The sequence below is a fragment of the Thamnophis elegans genome, chromosome 8 (genome assembly GCF_009769535.1).
Source record: "Thamnophis elegans isolate rThaEle1 chromosome 8, rThaEle1.pri, whole genome shotgun sequence".
NCBI classification, from domain to species: Eukaryota; Metazoa; Chordata; class Lepidosauria; order Squamata; family Colubridae; genus Thamnophis; species Thamnophis elegans.
The window spans coordinates 69,351,316-69,365,567 of NC_045548.1; the positions used below are offsets into that span (position 1 = coordinate 69,351,316).

General features: G+C 44.0%; 1 long non-coding RNA gene across 1 annotated transcript in view; it reads left to right on the forward strand.

The window, feature by feature from the left end:
* LOC116512752 overlaps positions 1–10,532 on the forward strand; it is a 38,622-nt gene extending 28,090 nt beyond the window's left edge. Inside the window, exons 2-3 of the long non-coding RNA XR_004255916.1 lie at positions 5,095–5,200; positions 10,297–10,532. This is a non-coding gene — a long non-coding RNA (uncharacterized LOC116512752). The remainder of the gene's footprint in view (positions 1–5,094; positions 5,201–10,296) is intronic.
* The last annotated feature ends 3,720 nt before the right edge of the window (positions 10,533–14,252 follow it).

Below are 14,252 nucleotides of genomic sequence, written 5' to 3' on the forward strand. Positions count from 1 at the left end.
TAAAGCAAACCAGTGACACCGGAAAAAAGTGACTTATGACCGGTCCTCACACTTACAACTGTTATAATGTTGCCACAATCATGTGGCAAAAATTCAGGTACTTGGCAATGGATTTGATATTTATGATGATCTCACGGTTGCGTGATGGCCATTTGTGACCTTCCGACGAGCAAGTCATAGGAGGAATCTGGATTCACTTAAAGACCATGATTCACATAACAACTGTAGCGATTCACTTAACAGCTATGGCAAAAAAGAGACTATAAAATTGGATGTGACTCACTTTAACAATTGTCTTGATTAAACAATGGAAATTCCAGCCCCTCCAAAAGTCGAAAAAGCCCCCCCCCCCCACATGTTAGATCTTGATGGGGGTTCCAGGTTGACTCAAACTCCCATCCTTCTAAGGTCAGTAAAATGAGGATCCAGATTGTTGGGGGCAATAGGCTGACTCTGTAAACCACTTAGAGAGGGCTGTAAAAGCACTGTGAAGCGGTATATAAGCCTTCAGTTGCTATCTAGTGCTGAATTCTGCTTTTGGATCAGAACTGTTTCTTCTGGAGGAAGAAGTCCTCGACCTACGACTACAACTCAGCCCCAAATTTCTGTTGATAAGCGAGACAGTTGATAAGTGAGTCTTGCCCTGTTTTACAACCTTTCTTGCCACAGTTGTTAATGACACGGTTGTTAACTATAATCTGGATAGATGGATGGATTTTGCCCGGGACACTGCCACTGTCATAAATAGGAACCAGCTGCCACGCGTTCGAATTCCGATCATGTGGCCACGGGGAGGCTGCAATGGTCGTAAGAGTGAAAATGGGTTGCGCGTCACTTTTTTCAATGCCGTTGTAACTCTGAACGGAAACTAAACCAAGGGTTGCAACTCGAGGACTACCTGTGTTCACCGCATGGTGGACGCTGTGCCGTCTCCAGGGGCGCTAAATGTTGTGGTCTATGACAATTTGCCGCGGACAACGCGTCGTGGGACAACAGTGACACTAATATCAAAGAAACAGTGGAATAGAATCGTTTAAGAAAGGAAGGACAGAATGAAATGGCAAAGAATTTAAAAGATTTTTTTTGTTGATTTTAAATAATTAAATGGAATTGTTTTGTTTTTTTTAATTGCCCTATGGGGATTTGACCGTTGTGCGTTTTTCTACAGCGAGTCAGATCGTGACTTGGCCGGGGAGAAAGTCATCCCATTCTGAAAATTTGAACTGCTGCTTCCGTTTGCTTTTCCCTTCCGTGCCAAGATCTACCTGGACGGCTGCGGTTTTCATAAAACAACAGGCTGGCTTTATAAAGAAACTGGAAAAATCACTTTCCCGGCCAAGGCGGAAGGGATGAAGGGCTCTTCTTTTGTTATAAGTGCCGCTCCAGCCAGCTGAGGAACTTGGCAGTTCTCAGGCCTGGGCCTGCGGCCACCAAAGCACACCAGTATTTCTTTCCCCCTTGTTCCTTTCGTGCATCTCTGCCACCTCCCCGCCCCCATCAAGATCACACAACCAGAGGGTTCACCGACAAATGCGCGTCTGACAAAACCGCAGCGACAAAACTGCGACGTCGAAATCGCGCCGACAAATGCGCGCCCACAAAAGCGCGCCATCAACAAACAACATAGTGGACTTGAAAACAACGTAATAACTCTAACCCTTACCCTAACCCTAATTGCACTTTTGTGGACGCGGTTTTGTCGGCACGCTTTTGTGAGTGCGCTTTTGACGTCATGGTTTTTTCGGCGCGCATTTGTCGGGTCACGCAACCAGAGAATTACCCACAAGACTAAATCCAGTCTGTTAGTCCTTTGGAAGCATACCTGAAAGGGCTTCAATGCAGAGGTGGGTTCCTAGCGGTTCGGCCAAATAGGTAGTAATTCGGCCGGACACATGACTCCTGGGTGCCGCCATCTTTATTTTCTGTTCTGCACATGCGCAGAACAATCTTCATTGAAAAAATGTAAAAACCCCCCCTTTTTTTTAATGGTGTGTGCATGCCAGTCCCAGAGATAGGCCGTTTTTCACAAAAACGGAGGTGTTTTTGCCTTCCCATAGCCTCCGGAAGCACTCTTTAGGATTCAGCAGGGCTGGAGAAGGCAAAAATGCATTCGCTGGCTGGAGGATTCTGGGAATTGAAGTCCGGACATCTTCAAGTTGCCAAGGTTGAGAAACACTGATCTAGATAATGGATATATTCATCTATATTAGAGAGTCTCGGTGCATTGAGCTTCCAATGGTGTTTGTTTCTATCACTTTGTAAACTACTATGGCTGAACCTTCTGTATTGTACTCTAGATTGGGATATAAGGAAGTATACTGGCTGGGGAATTCTGGGAGTTGAAGTCTACAAGTCTTAAAGATAGATGTTAAGTTGCCCATCTCTGATATGGGCCCACTTACTACAAAGGTTCCAAAATGGTTTAATTCTACGTTTCTTGTTTCCTTTCAAATGAAAGTCTGAATATAACTAAAACAGTTTTTCCATATCATTCTTTAGGCAACAGCCCTGTATTGATACTGCAGTTTTATTAACCTGCATCAAGCCAATTTTGTTCATTTAAAATTGGCTTACATGATGGATTTTACAGCACTGTCTTGTGTATTTATTTTAAAATATTTCCATAGGATAAAAGACAAATTGAAAAACAAAAAAAAGTGCAAGGGATGAAAAAGAAAGGATATATAAAGGACTTCCAACCTTTTTATTGTGACCTAAGCTTCCTGAGACAGTAAAAAGCACATGCTTAGTCCCCAAAACCCTCTTTTTATTTCAGTAGCCGTGAATTATGTTCATTCACAGCCCTTAATGAGTCACAAATAGTTTGTAAAGAGTCTGACAAAAGTCTACCAAAGTCTTTCAGGATGAGGCTATTGAGCACCCACCTTTATCTCCCTTGAAATGCTACCAAAGACCCAATTGGCAATTAGCTTGCAAGGCCACATGGAGCACAGAGTCAAAACGGAGCTTCAGAGTTTAAACCGACCAGAACGAACAAAGTTGCTTCCTACAAAGGCTCACGTGCCTTTGCTCCTCCTTTATGTCCTATGGGCGGGGCCAATCATGTCCAAGCATTACTCCCAAGTCAGCCCTTTTGTCTTAACTGTTCTTGCCTTCTGGCAGCTCCACTGGGAACATGCTCCCCATGTTCCTCTGCCTTGCTGATGTCCGACTCTGGAGGCAGCACATAACTCCCAAATAGCCCTGGCCCCCTCTCTGCCTCCGACGCAGAGCCCTCATCAGAGCCTTTCCCCAGACTCCAGGACTGGCCCATGTTCCTCCCCAAACTCCTCACTGTCCGAATCTGCTGCCAGCTCCCTAGGCCACCAACGGACCACAACACTTTTCAACAATTACTGTCCTCCCTCTCCGTGACCCATCAAAACCGCGCCCGATTAAGCCGGACCCGATTAAACCGCATCGCTGATGTCATCAACAGGGCGACAACAGCCAGTGCGGAGAAAGAAGGGCGCTTTAAATAGCGCTTTGAAAGCAAGCAGATTCAACTTAAGGTTAGGGTTAGGGTTAGCTTTAGGGTTAGGTTAAGGGTTAGGGTTAGGTTAAGGGTTAGGGTTAGGTTAAGGGTTAGGTTAAGGGTTAGGGTTAGGTTTAGGGTTAGGTTAAGGGTTAGGGTTAGGTTAAGGTTTAGGTTTAGGGTTAGGTTAAGGGTTAGGGTTAGGATTAGGTTTAGGGGGGTTAGGTTTAGGTTTAGGGGTTAATTTTAGGTTTAGGGTTTACAGCGTGCTTCTGTCTCCGCGCTGTTGTCGCCCTGTTGATGACGTCAGCTACGCGGTTTAGTCGGACGCGGTTTAGTTGAGCGCGGTTTTGTGGTGGAACCCTCCCTCTGAGTTCAGTGTTATAAAAGCCCTTTCAGCCTCTTTACTCAATTCACATCTTCCGTAATTTTCAAATTTTCATGATTATACAAATTAATCTTTTAAATTTTATTTCAAAACGTCTATGCAGGTAGTCCTTGATTTGGCAACTGTTCAAAGTTACAACAGCATTGAAAAAAACTAACTTACGACTGTTTTTGCAGCATCCCCATGTTCCCATGGTCAGAATTCAGACACTTGGTAACTGGCATGTACTTATGACACTTGCATTGTCCCGGGTCATGGGGTCACCATTTTGTAACCTCCCCAGCTGGCTTCTGACAAGCATCAGAGGTTTTGGGGAGCTGGATTGGTTTAAAAACAATGGCAGTGATTCGCTTAACAACTTAAGAGCCGAGGTGGCGTAGTGGTTAGGGTGCAGTACTGCAGGCCACTTTAGCTGACTGTGATCTGCAGTTCAGCGGTACAAATCTCCCTGGCTCAAGGTCGACTCAGCCTTCCATCCTTCCGAGTTGGGTGAAATGAGAACCCGGACTGTGGGGGCAAGTTGCTGACTCAATTTGCTAAAAAAAAATTGTAAACCGCTTGGAGAGGGCTGAAAGCCCTATGAAGCGGTATATAAGTCTAATAAATAAATAAATAAATAAACAAACAAAAGTTGTAAAATGGGGCAAAACTCATCTAACAGTGCTTAACGATGAAAATTTGGGGCTCAGTTGTGCTCATAAGTCAAAGACAATCTTCAAAAACATCTTAACAATTTTTTATGCTTTTCCTGACCGAATAGTTTGCAGAATTTGTTATTTCTGTGAATTCTACATATTCATAATTCTGATACATTCATCATTTGTTCCTCTGGGAGATTTTGTTATCCTTCCATCGAGATTTTATTGCATTGCACTTTAATTGTATGATTTGAGTGGCTGTAATAATTTTTTTTGCTGTTTTCAGTAGCTAGATTGCTGAGCATTACGACGTAGCAATGGCTCTTGGGTTGTATAGTGGATCGCTCCCTGGGTTTTTCCACAGGATCACAGTAAATCCACCCTAAGTCCTGAGGTTATTTTTGTGGCGGGGCAAGTCCTTCTCACTCATCCCAACCCACCTCACAAGATTGTTGTGCAGAAAAAGGGGAAGGTTGTGGGACATAGTTCTAAAAACAATAATAAGGTTGAAAAAGTCCTCCCATGTTTTCTAAACGGTACCTTTGAGGTTCATCAGTAATTACGATCTGTTTTTCTTTTCTTGCTTCTTGCAGATTTTGGAGCGGGTACACAAATGGCCAGAGAAAGTCCCGTTTGATAAGTGATGGAAATGACATGATTGAATCAGAAAGAGTGATGCGGAGATGGAACAGTGCTTAGGTGAGCATGACAGATGGGTTAGATTGCCCTTTTATCTTCATTATCTTTCTGTTCCTCAGTTCTTTAGGTAAAGTAAGCATTTGCATTTTTTGTGTCTATTTATGCATTTATTAGATTTTTATCTTTATTTATTTGCTTTTCACATTTCTGAACCATCCATCTCCCTCTGAGGGACTATTTAATTAACTATCACCCGTATTTTTGGAGTATAAGACGCACCAAGATTTTAAATAAGCAAACATAAAAAAAAAAGTTTTTTGCACTCTGCAGACCTCCCAGAAACGGCCCATTTTTCACAAAAATGGGTCCATTTTTTGTCAAAAAAAGGTCATGCATAGCCTTTAGGAGGCTTATAGAGTGCTCCGGGGGGGGGGGGGGGCGGCAAAATTGAGGTCTTCTAGTCCAACCTCTTACCCAAAGCATGAAACCTCATACTAGTGGTATTCTGGGCAAATGGATGTCCAGCAAAAAAACGGTCACAAAACCTGGCCTGTTTTTTGTGAAAAAAGGGGGGCATGGATAGCCATTAGGAGGCTTATAGAGTGCTCCTGGGGGCTGGAGGGGGCAAAATTGAGCAAAAAAAGGCCCGTTTTTCATTCATTTCTGCCTTCCCCAGCCCCCAGGAGCACTCTGAAAGCCTCCTAAAGGCTATGCACAGCCATTTTGGTGAAGGGGGAAGGATTTCAGGAGGCAAAAAATGCTGTATTCAGTGTATAAGATGCACCCAGACTTTCAGCCTCTTTTTTGAGGGAAAAGGGTGCATCTTATACTCCGAAAAATACGGTATTTCATAACTAACTCCAGGCTGCAAACTTATATAATGCAGGTAATCCTTGACTTTAATCATTCATTTAGTGACCATCGGAAGTTACAACAGCACTGAAAAGGGGAACTTACGACTGATCTTCCAAACTGTTGCAGCATCCCCACAGTCATGTGTTGAAAAGTTTGGGCTTGGCAACAGACATGTTTTTTTTTCCCCTTTAGGGTGTTCCAAGATAAATCGGTGGCTGTTTCTAGTTAGATAAAGGTGTGCTTGTTCTCTGCTTTTGTTAAAACAATTCCAAGAAAATAGAGTTCTCTTTACTGAAAGCTTGAAGAACCATTTAAGTAATGGAGTCTAAACTGTTCCCAATAATAGCCTGTGCTTGGTTTCCGAGATCTTTCCTTATCTAAACAAACAATGTCCGAAGCAAGTGACTTCCAACTTCCTGCTGGCTTCCCCAGTGATTCTTTGTGGAATCAGTGGCTGCTGCTGGGTGAGTGAGGGATTGCAAGATTGACTGGGAAACCGCCAGAGAACGTTGAAAATGTAACTCACTCAACACAACACAGTATCGCAGCAACCCTAATTCCTACACATTCATTAATTTCTTCCAGTGGTCATGGTTGACATCATCACAGTAGTAGTGGTAGTAGTAATAGTATATATGTGATGTATGAGAAATACTCAGTAATTTGAAAGGACTTTCAGTATGAGTAGCGGAAAACCCAACCTCCTTTTCAATCTCTCTGGGGGATCCGGCATTTGGTGCTCCCCCTGAGTATTCAAATACACAAGACTTTGTTGCCATTTTGCAAATTTTGAGGCAGCCAAAGAAAGGGGCTTTCCAGCCAAATTGTTTGTTCTTAGTAAGCTAGCCTTTAAATATATACCTTGTGGGTTAAAGTGATGACCTGGGAGTAGCCATTCAAGCCATGCAGGGAGGGGCGGGGGAGCTTTAAAAAAATATATATATTTAAAAATAGTTTTAAAAAGACAAAATTAACAGGCCAGGTTAGTTTCTAGGAAGTGAAGAAAACTCCCCTCTCAAGTCTTTATTTTAATCTCCTCAGATGATCTATTTCAATTCCCCCACCCCCAATGTGACTGAATTCTTTTCATCCAATCCAGTTCTCGTCTTTGGAGAACTGAGTTTTGAAGGATAAATAAAAGTTGTCGGCAAGATTGGGTCTCCCGCTCTTCAAAAGAGGTTTGTGGTCTGCGGTTTCAGCTGTTGGACAAAAAGATAGGCTCAAAATGTGGAGAGTAAATTAGGATACAGGGAGTCCTCCACTTACGACGTTTCGAATGTTTGAAGTTACAACGACACTGAAAAAGTGGTTTATGTCCATTTTTCACGCTTAACAACCGTTGCAGCTTCATGGTCAGGTGATCAAAATTGCTCAAAGGTGCTTGGCCATTGTCTCCCTATTTATGACCGTTGCAGTGGGACCTGACAAGCAAAGTCAGTGGGGAAGCCAGATTAACACTTAACAGCTATGTTACTAACTTAACAACTGCCGTGATTCACTTAACGACTATGGCAAGAAAGGTCATCAAATGGGGAAAATTCGCTTAACTGTCTCGCTTAGCAAAATAAATTTTTAGGCTCAATAGTGGTCGTAGTTTGAGGAATATCTGTGTACTCTCATTGTATCATCTGTGCTACTTGTTCAATGTATACTCAGACATTCTCCCCGTGATCCAGGAATCTCCAAACCTGGGAACTTTATGACTTGTGGACTTCAACTCCCAGAATTTGTCAGCCAGCCATGCTAGCTGGGGAATTCTGGGAGTTGAAGTCCACAAGTCTTCCAAGCAGACATGTTTGGAGACCCACCTGGTCTACAATGAAAGTTACTTCCGATAGTCTTTAGGAGAGCCACTTAGAAACACTAGAAAAACTGCAGGTTACCTGGAAGGAGGTGTATTCCCACACTTTGGCCCATTGGGGAAAAAAATGAACAGAATAATCGTTAAGTTTTTCTAGGCTCCAGATTTAAAGCATGTATTAACTGGATTTCCAGAGGAACAAGTATGTATTCTGGACTGCACCCAAATCAATAATCATTGATTAGAGCCAATTTGGTGCCCTCCAAGTGTTTGGGGACACAGCTGTACAGTTCTCTCCCTTCTCAGTTGAATGTAATATAATATTTCACGTAGCTGATGAAATTGACAGGATTACAAAGCTGCCATCTTCAGGTATTTTAAGCTACAGCTCTTCTAAGCTCCAGCCAACAATGTCCATGATTGAAGCTTGTCATATCCTAAGTATGTCTGATTGCTTTATCACAAGAGGTCTTTTATCTCTTGCCACCAATATTTGTTAAGTTCTTCTGATTCCCTTTCCTGTTAAATATCAGATCCTGGAGTGAAGGTAAGAGATTTCAGAGCATTTGAGTTTCTCTGTAACATCAATGTTTTCCCTTAATCCTCCTTTTATTTTCTCAAGGAACTCCAGTTAATAAATTCACACCTCTTGATATTTTTATTCAGCAATTTCGCACTGCAGCCACTTCCTGAAAATCCCTAGCATGGTGCCATCCATTTCAGATCAGTTGCTGATTGATCAATGGGACTTAAAATGTTTTGAACTCTAGCTGCAGCCATAAAATCTTGTAAAGCAATCAGTTAAAACCTGGCAGTCCAGGTTCATAGGTTTCCAATTTAAGGTGAAAAGGAACAAGGGTGTCCAAAAAGAGAGAGAGAGATCGTTCTTGAACTGGTAAATTAAATATTATATACCGTATTTATCGGCGTATAACACGCAGTTTTAAAACTAAAATTGGAAGCTTAAACCCTGCCTGCGTGTTATACGCCGATACTGCGTGTTATACGCCGGGTCCACTGTTCCCTCTAAGGCCGCGCACATGGCAAGAAACCCCCGCGCAGAGGTTTCTTTCAAAGCAAACGTGGGGAAGTCCTTTGCAGGCAGCTAGAACTGGCTGCCTGCAAAGGACCTCCCCAAACTTGTTTCAGCGGCAGCTCTCAGCCTGGCGGCAGCGTCACACAGACTGTGGAAGGAGGGGGAGGAGGAGGGAACCAAAGAGAGCTTTTACCGAGTCTGCGCCCCACAGCCAGGACCGTCCTTGCGCCTCCAGCCGCGTTTCTTCCTGCAAAGCCCTTCGGGCAACCCGAGAGTTCCGCTGGACGCCAGAAGGGCTTTGCAGGAAGAAACGCGGCGTTTCTTCCTGCAAAGCCCTTCTGGCGCCAAAAGGAACTCTCGGGTTGCCCGAAGGGCTTTGCGGGGAAGAAACGCGGCTGGAGGCGCCAGGACGGTCCTGGCTGTGGGGCGCAGACTCGGTAAAAGCCTCTCTTTGGTTCCCTCCCCCTCCTCCTCCTCCTCCTCCTCCTCCTCCTCCTTCTTTCTGGAGCCCCTTCCTCAAAGATTTGGTACCAAAGCAATGGCGGTGAGGAAGTTGTGTCTTTTGGATTTTGCACTGTTGTCTTTTCAATGGTTCTCAGACTGGTTGAACCTTTAGCAGCTGGGGTGATATTCTTTACTGTTAAGGTTACAATTGGATGTGTTGGACAAATCTTAAAAGATGAAACTTTTATTAAAACGTTTGACTTAACTAAAAACGTCTTCCTTTTTCTTCTTCTTCTTAAATATGATTTATTTATTTATTTTTACTTCAGAAGTTTGATGACCGTTGTACAAACTAATCCAACCTAAATGTAGAGGAGGAGAAGAAGGGGGGGGGATTTAAAAAGAGCAGAGGAAAAAGAAAAGAAAGCATGAAGAAAACATAAAGAAAGGGATGGGAGGGAGGGAAGGAAGGAAGGCACTTTATGTTGAGGAGTTAATGTTATAATTCATGTTCTAATGTTATAAATTTTAATCCAACATTAAGTTCCGAGCTTCCAAGTCATTTATTTTTAATGAAAAAAATTTTTACTCAAATTTTTGTGTTAAAATGGGGGATGCGTGTTATACGCCGGTGCGTGTTATACGCCGATAAATACGGTAATTTTCAACAATTCACAGAAAGGAGCGAGAGACAGAGATACCAAGACCATGTTGGAGCTAAATGGCTTCAAAAGACAGACTGTTTGGTTTCTGAGTCTTGCCGATCAAATATTAACTGTTCGTTCTTTTCTGTGAAATGGGCTATTTATTCTGCGTGTGATGCAAAAGGGTATTTCTGCTGGATGATAAAATATGCAGCATTGGAAAATGGGTGGGTTAAAAAAAGAAATCGGAGACATAGTGGCCGATTAGATATAGAGACAGAATTAGAATCGGGAGTTAAGTCACCAGATCTGGGAAACCTCCTAGTCCATTTTTTTAAAATGGAGGGGCCTTTGTTTCTTTTCTTCTTTTTAATAGGCAGAATTTACCAGTGCGATGAAGATCAGCATTTCTGCAGGCCAGATCCATACTGATAATCTACATGTTAGGAACCTGGAAGCTGCCGTCATTAAAGTGGCTGAGAGTGGCTGTTGGATTCCTGAATGCAAAGCAGTTCGTGAGAAAATAGCTGTCACAATTACATGCCCTCGTCACCTCAAGACTGGATTACTGTAATGCGCTCTACATGGGGCTGCCCCTGAAGAGTGTTCGAAGACTGCAGTTGGTCCAGAATGCAGCCGCGCGAGCGATTTTGGGTGTACCTAGATACACCCATGTTACACACATCCTCCGCGAGCTGCACTGGCTCCCCATTGGTCTCCGGACGCACTTCAAGGTGCTAGTCGTTACTTTTAAAGCCCTACATGGTTTAGGACCTGGCTACCTGAGAGACCGCCTCCTGCCACTTACCTCCCAACGACCAATAAGATCACACAAGTTGGGCCTCCTCCGGGTGCCGTCGACTGGACAATGCCAGCTGGTGGCGCCCCGGGGGAGGGCCTTCTCTGTAACTGCGCCGGCCCTGTGGAACGATCTACCCGTAGAGATACGGACCCTTACCACTCTCCCGGCCTTCCATAAAGCCACCAAGACCTGGCTGTTCCGGCAGGCCTGGGGCTGTTGGTCAATATCCAGCCCCACTTAGACAAAATGGATGGTGTGTAATTTTAATAATTGTATTTTTTATCTTAAATTTTTAAATGCTTTTTTATCTTGCCTGTGAGCCGCCCAGAGTCCCAATGGGAGTGGGCGGCATACAAATTTTATTAAACTGAAACTGAAACTACAATAAAGCATATAAAGAATCTTGAATCTTCTGGTGCCTTTTATGCAAATGTCGCGTATTGCTGCTACCTTCCCACCAAAGGTGGTTCCTATTTTTCTACTTGCATTTTTACCTGCTTTCAAATTGCTTGGTTGGCAGAAGCTGGGACAAGGAACGGGAGCTCCCTCCGTTACGCGACGCTAGGGATTTGAACTGCCGACCTTTCTGATAGACAAGCTCAGCATCTTAGCCACTGAGGCACCGCGTCCAGAAAAATGTACTGGAGTCTTATTTTGTGGGATTCGCAAAATAAAAGTTTTCGGACTTTCATTTGTTGAGCAGAAGCGACACGTTTTTCTTCCTCCCTATAACTAGTTTGCTGGGAAAACAAAATAAGCTTGGAGGGAAACCAGCCACAGATAAATAAGCAAAAGGAACCTGTGACCTTGGTAATGATGCCGATAGTCAAGATGCATGCTTGGTGGGAGAATCAGAATAAACTCTGAAGCAGAGTTCTTGCCAGCCCAAGGCTGTGTAAATGTTATGTTCTCTTTTCCTTCCCCCTAGCACCTGATAGGATGGACGGGGCTGAGTAAATAAGAAGGAAGCATTTTAGGGCAGGTCAGACTGTCAAAATATTGTTTGCTCTGGAAAGCAGTAATTTTTTCAAGGCCCGAAGGAGAGAGAGAGAGATTGAAAGCTTATATAGGTATGGAGATTCCAGGATGGTGTGAGAGGTTGGATGTAATGTAGACCCAATGGTGCTTTGTTTTTCTTTGGAGACGTTTCACTTCTCATCCAAGAAGCTTCTTCCATTCTTTGGTTTCCAGAACTGAGGAAGCTTCTTGGATGAGAAGCGAAGTGTCTTCAGAGGAAAACAAAAGTACCGTTGCCTTTTAGTCTTCATTTCTAGAAGAGAAAATGGAGTGGAATGGAATGCTTTATTTGTCTCCAGCGTACATACAATGTACATTCAAAGCAACAGGATAATAATGATGATGATGATACCAATAACAAGTGATTCTATATGCCTTCCTGACTATATGCCTTGATAACTGTGAGAAGGATCTTGGAGTTTTAGTGGACAGCCAGCTAAATATGAGTCAACAGTATGCAGGGGCAGCCGAAAAAGTCAATGCAATCCTAAACTTGATTAATCAAGATCAAGTGAGGTACTAATACCACTCTGTAAAGCCATAGTAAGGCCACACCTAGAATACTGCATCCAGTTTTGGTCACCACACCATAAAAAAGATGTTGGGTCACCTGAAGGCCAGACAAGGAAGAATGGATGGAAACTGACCAAGGAGAGATTCAACCTAGAAATAAAGAGAAACTTTCAGACAGTGAAAGCAATCAACCCATGGAACAGAAGTTGCCTTCAGACGTTGCGGGAGCTTCATCCCTGGAAGCTTTCAAGAAGAGACTAGACTCCCATCTGTCAGAAATGGCATAGGGCTGTGATGGCTAATCTTTTTTGGATCACGTGCCAAAAGCGGGGAACGCAGGGGAGTCGTGCGCAGGTGTGCCCATGCCCTTAATACTATGTGCGCAACCACTGAAGGCTTCGGAGCGCGAAAAACGGCCCTACGAGCAAACTGGAAGTCCTTTTCCGAAGTTCTGGTTGCCTGTGTGGCTTCAGGGAAGCCTCCGGAAGGCAAAAAACAGCCTTAAAAGAAGGCCGAAGTCAGCTGGCCAACATGCGCATGCGGGCTGGAGCTGACAGGGCAATTCCTTGCGTGCCCTAACAAATGGCTCCACGTGCCATACGTTCATCATCACGGGTATAAGGTCTCCTGCTTGGGTGGGAGTGGACTAGATCAGTGGTTTGCAATCTTGGCAACTTTAAGACTTATGGACTTCAACTCCCAGAGTTCCTCAGCTGGCTGAGGAACTCTGGGAGTTGAAGTCCACAGGTCTTAAAGTTGCCAAGGGTGGAGACCACTGGACCAGATGACTTCCAAAGTCCCTTCCAACTCTATTAATCTGTAATCAGCCTTTTGAAAAAGCACCGTTAGGACAACCGTGACCTGGATGATAGATAATCTCCACAGACATGTAATGTAGTCCAACTATAGCAGTTAGACTTATATACCGCTTCATAGGGCTTTCAGCCCTCTCTAAACGGTTTACAGAGTCAACATATCACCCCCACAGTCTGGGTCCTCATTTCACCCACCTCGGAAGGATGGAAGGCTGAGTCAACCTTGAGCTGGTGAGATTTGAACCGCCGAACTGCAGATAGCAGTCAGCTGAAGTGGCCTGCAGTACTGCACCCTAACCACTGTGCTACCTCGGCTCTCTACTGGTGGCATCCAATCCTTCCAACTCTTACGAATCCATGAACCTCTTGAAACCGGAGATTAAAACTTAGAAGTTTCCACCTCCAAAACTCTTTGTCATTCCTTTGAGGGTGGCCAGGAGTGATTGCAGCCAACTCAAGATATTCTTTAGTAACTCGGATTTTCTTCGATTGTCAAAACTGCAACCCTTCAAGCAGTAGGACCTCGTAAAGGGGCCCTATAGAAAGAGCAAAGCATGACCTCTGGGCAGGAGGGATTCCCCCCACACACTTCGTTTGCTTACACAATCATTTCTTGTGCTGTGATTCACCAGTTCTAGAAGTGGGTTCAAGGAGCTGAAACAGAATTGGGAAGTTTCATTTCTGAATAATAATTTCCTCATGTAAAAATAAAAACTTGCCTCCCCCCCAAAAAAGTGGGGGTGCTTTAAATTTCCCGGCTGCTAACTTTCTATTTGCAGAAGTATTCAGTGCTGTCCCTGCTCAACCCTGCCCTCCTCGCCCCCCCCCCCAAGCAGCACTGAAAGAATGCATAGAGAAAGGGCAGAGGGTAATAAATAGGCAGGAGGGATGGAATGAGGCATTTCTAAAGCAGTGACTTCCTGTATTGGAAGCTGGCTATCTGTTAGTCCTTTGAAATAGTCCAGACCCCAAAGTACCACAATGAATGCTAGCGCTTGTCTTTATAGCAAGGCTCTTGCAAGACTGAGTGTGTTTCTCCCCTCCTTCCTTTTACCATCTGGAAAACTAGGGAGCGTCCCTTCTTGAAATACTTCCCGTGCCCTCTCTCTTTTTGTGGGCTGAGATGTCCACTCTGCAGCACTTCCTCTGTCTCCCAAGGTCATTCTTACTCTACTATTAGTGGGA